This window comes from Diplotaxodon limnothrissa, linkage group LG23 (genome assembly GCF_057381915.1).
Source record: "Diplotaxodon limnothrissa isolate DT_005_m linkage group LG23, D_limnothrissa_male_GT1.1, whole genome shotgun sequence".
Taxonomy (NCBI): domain Eukaryota; kingdom Metazoa; phylum Chordata; class Actinopteri; order Cichliformes; family Cichlidae; genus Diplotaxodon; species Diplotaxodon limnothrissa.
Window position 1 is genome coordinate 39,068,819 of NC_140617.1, and position 4,960 is coordinate 39,073,778.

Below are 4,960 nucleotides of genomic sequence, written 5' to 3' on the forward strand. Positions count from 1 at the left end.
TTCATTGAGAACATGGTTGTTGTTCAATAATAAAATTATTCCTCAAAAATACAACTTGCCTAATTATTCTGCACTCCCTGTATGCTTGTAGCATTCTGCCTGTTAGCTTAGCACACAACAACAACAACGAAAAGGCGCTCTCTCACCCAGGAAACACACAGTCGCAGAGAGAGAGAGAGCGTCGCCCTGTAACCATGGCAACCGTAACGCTGCCGCCTGGAACAAGCTGTCAAACAAGACCCAAACAGTCCTGACCCGCGACAATATGAAACAGGAAAGTACCGCAGTGTAATCCATTTATTTCAACAAAGTAACTGTATTCTGAATACCACCTTGTTAAACGGTAACTGTAACGGAATACAGGTACTCATATTTTGTATTTTAAATACGTAACGGCGGTACATGTATTCCTTTACTCCCCAACACTGTGCACTAGGATAGATGCTGTACTTGCTATACAAAGTATGACATTACTTTTTCTCAGTGTAGAAATAATACTTGAATTTTAGTTTTAGGATCACTTTCTGCAGCCAGGATTAAATAAAGCATTCACGCATCTTCACAGGATGTACTGTCAGCCCAATTCTGAGGCTGTTCTGCACTTTTGACTACAGCTCAACTTTGATTTTTGGCCTTTGACTGACTTTCACATGGCTGATGACACAGGTAAACATAACATAGACAGATGCTAGAGAAAGATTTTAATACTACCAAGATAAACAGCTGCAAGGCCATTTTTCGTGTTACAAAGAGACCAGGAGTTTTACCCTTTAGTACCTTTCTGGTGATAATGGAGAGACCTTACATAAAAATTCCAATTAGTTAGAACAACACTCAGACATTTCCCAGGTTTAAATCTTTACTACGTCTGTGTGGGTTCCCTGCGTGTACTCGAGCTTCCTCCCACACTCCAAAAGCATGTGTGATAGCTGGTGATTCTAAATTGACTGTAGGTGTGTATGTGAGCATGGATGTAAGTCTGGTGGCCTGTCCATGGTCTACCCTACCTCTTGCCCTATTACTGCTACCATAGGCTTCAGCCCCAACAGCCCTGAATTGGATAAATGGAAGAAAATCAATGGATGAAATGGAATCAATTACTGACACACTATAGTGACTTATTCGCCTTACAATGCAAAGGTCAGAACACAATGGTAACTTACAGGAATATGTGAGCTTAACAGCTTTCCCAAATGAACTCACAACTGAACTGAGTCACGTGTCCTCAAGCCCATCATACAGTAAAGCATTTAAGCCAGAACGCTGAACCATGTAATTCACTATATCAAGTCTGCAACAAAATTAAAGCTGAGGCAACACACCACTGCAACAGCAACACTTCTGAAATAATTCATTTTCTAGTTCCTCTATCTGTTGCCTGGAGCTACGGATAGCTACTCATGAGAAATAAAGCCCCTCTGCTGCCAAATAATCAAAGCAAAACCAAGAGAGAGCAGTTATACTGCTACTCCCACCAATCTAGTTCCTCTCAGTGGCCTATGACTGCATCCTGCTTTAAAAGCCATCAGGTGAAGGAGAGGTGAAGTAACTTCAGAAGAGGCCACATCAGAGGATGGGGCCCGAATCAAAGTCAAACAGTCACCTAAGATGATGAGTCAGAAAGTAACTACAGACAGTATCTTTTCACTATCACTGCTCTGCAGACAGCACAGTGCAAAGGAGGAATCAGCAAAAACCAGCTGACAGCCATGCTTAGAGGGCTCATCTGTGAAAAGTGCAAATGGATGTTAGCTCATTGAGATTCTGGAGATTGGCAGATGTTTTTTAAGGACACCAACATTTTCAGAGCTGCCTGAAAGAGGAGAAGTAAAATGCAAGAGTGGATTTACATTTATTTGGTCTCGCTATAAATACCATTACTCCAAGGAAGGTCTGCTTGCTAACATCAGCATTCAACATCATACTGCTGCACCTTGTTGCCTTCAAGTGGGAAATCCACTGTGACGTTAATGAGTTGCTTAAATTAAATAAATAAATAAAGAAATTTAAGCTTATTTTGGGACATGTACAGTTGAATTTTTGCTGACTTCAAACATCTTACAAACATCCACTCATTAGCCAGAACCAGGAATCCTTTCAGAGTTCAAATTTAATCTTACAGCTGTTAACTACCACACATTTACACTGAGCTAACTTTGCAGCATCTACAGTAAATCCTCAATATGTAATTTATAATTGAAATGATCTCAGAGGTCAGAGGAGAATGGCCAGACTGCTTCCCGCTGATGATAATATTAACTCAAATTACCACTCGTTGCAACCAAGGCATGCAGAAGAGCACCTCTGAATGCACAACAACCTCGCAGCAGATGGGCCACAGTAGCAATAGACCACACTAGGTGTAGCTAAGAACAGGAAAAGGGGGTGACAATTCACACAGGCTACACAAAAATAGACAACAGAAGATTAGAACTGATCTGATCAGTCTTAGATTTCTGCTGTGACATTCAGTTCGTTGAGTTTTTCAATACTTATTAAAGATGACATGAAACACTATATGTACCAGGAACCGAGAACCATTAGATAACTGCACAGAAATGCCAACAATCTGCTCCTTCCTCTGACCACTTGATTGGGGATCTAACCATGACTCTGACCTACCAGATGTTTTGCTGTATGCTGGATTAGAAGTGGCATTGCTCTCCCTCCACAAACTCTATCCCAAGACTCTGGAATGATCCATCAACAGCAAGAACTCTAACTTTGGCTAATGGTAGTTTATTAGTGTCTAAAATTGGACAGACAATTTTGAAAAGTTGAATGAAAATGCCTATTTTTTAAAAGTCACTAATTTTAAGTTGACATTCAAATCCATAGTTGATGTTTGGCTAATAAAAGTATTTGAACCTAAACATGTGCTAGTTAGCTAGCAAACTAATGACTAGTTTGCTAGCTAGCGGTAGTTGGCAGATAATACTGAGGTCATGTACCGGAGTTTCTCATCTCCTTCTCATCAACAGGGCTTTGAATATTTTTAAAAAGACATTTAATGAATTAATGCAGAACCTAACATGGATGACAAATAAAACTTAAGCTTGACTAAAAGTGAGAAATGCCCATGTCCTTTAATGCCATGGAGATACAGGTATCACTGTCAGCAGTCTTACTAGTGTTTGAGGAGATTAGTGTAATTGTCAGGTGAGTACAAGTGGTTTCAGAGTCTAAGTGGGTAAATTTAATGAGTCTAAGATAAGCTACAGAAACACAGAGTAGAGACATTAGAATATATATATGTAGTGCTAGTTTATAACACACCTTGGAACAATGCAACAGACTTCATGTAAAAGATAATTCATTTATATATAAATTATGTATTTTGATTGCATGATTGCATTTTACCTGCTGTATAAAAACATGGGATTATCTAACAATGTGTGTGTGATTTTGTGTCCTCTGTTGATTTGTTGTTGGTTTTTTTCCCCTCAGCGATATTCGTGAGACACTGAAGGTGCAAATCTGCTCAGATGTCTTGCCACAGAGAGAGCCTTGTCAGGTTTTCCAACACCTTTATGCTGAGCCAAGGTGACTGCTGTCCCAGGCTTTGGCTCTTGCAATGTTGGACGGATGGAGAAAGATTTGCACCTGCGGACTGCTCCAGACACAATGTCCTTTCTAAAGGTGCAGTTCATGTCCACTTTTCGTGATGTGTTGACCTTTCAGTATTGGTGTTTGTAGTCTTCTTGACCGTACTGTTTTTTTGTTTTGTTTTTTACATTCTATCGATATAATCATAATAATAATTAGTTAATATAAAAATAAGACCTGAAATGTCACCATCCCTGTCTCTAAAGGACTTTGGATCACCTTCTATTGTTTAAATGTGCTAAAGGCTAAAGACAACAGTCAACACAAAAATGTTCTGACTTTTTCATAGTGCATGTTTAATGTTATTAATTCCATTTCCAAGTTTTTTTTTAACACAATTCAGTGTGCTGCACACTAAACTTAGAGGATAGAAACAAAGTATCGATCCTATTAAGCTAGTGTCATTCCGATATGAATACGAGCATTGGTATCAATATTGTATTGATTTGAATTGATCCACCCACCTCTGCACGGAGGATGCTCAGCTGTTTTTCCATCACAGGTGCTCACAGAACAGCAGAGATGGTTTGTTATGACCTGGATTCATTCATTGACATCTTCATTGTCGCTCTTTATCAGTCTCTTTTTTTACTTTTACAATGTGCCACAGGTCATACTCTTGCTGGATATGTGTGTGTGTGACTTTTTGTCCAGAGGTGTGTTATTACGCGGATACAAGCGGCAGAAATGAGCTTCCTCCGAAGGGTGGCTGGCCTCTCCCTTAGAGATAGGGTGAGAAGTTCGGCCATCCGGGAGGGGCTCAGAGTAGAGCAGCTGCTGCTCCACATCGAAAGGAGCCAGCTGAGGTGGTTCGGGCATCTGACAAGGATGCCCCCTGGGCGCCTCCTGGGTGAGGTGTTCCAGGCATGTCCCACCGGGAGGAGGCCCCGGGGCAGACCCAGGACACGCTGGAGAGATTATATCTCTCGGCTGGCCTGGGAACGCCTTGGTATTCCCCCGGATAAGCTGGAGGAGGTGGCTGGGGAGAGGGAGGTCTGGGCCTCTTTGCTTAGGCTGCTGCCCCCGCGACCCGGCCCCGGACAAAGCGGATGAAAATGGATGGATGAAGGTGTGTTATTAAGTAGCAATTACAGATACTGAGACAGCATAACCTTCAATCTTCTGCAGACATCTCCCCATGCCCCCTACTTCCAGCCAGTAACTCTTTTTTTTTTTTTTACTTCTGTAACCATGACAATCTCCCACACCACCACCAAATCTGAGTTAGTGTGCAAAAGTCAGTAAGTCCCATATGTGGCATTGTGGCCAGGGCTGTCACACAGGCAGTCTCCACAAACAACCAGTGATTCATTATTCAGTGCTGGCAGTACTGCTTCACTGTGTGCTGTCCATA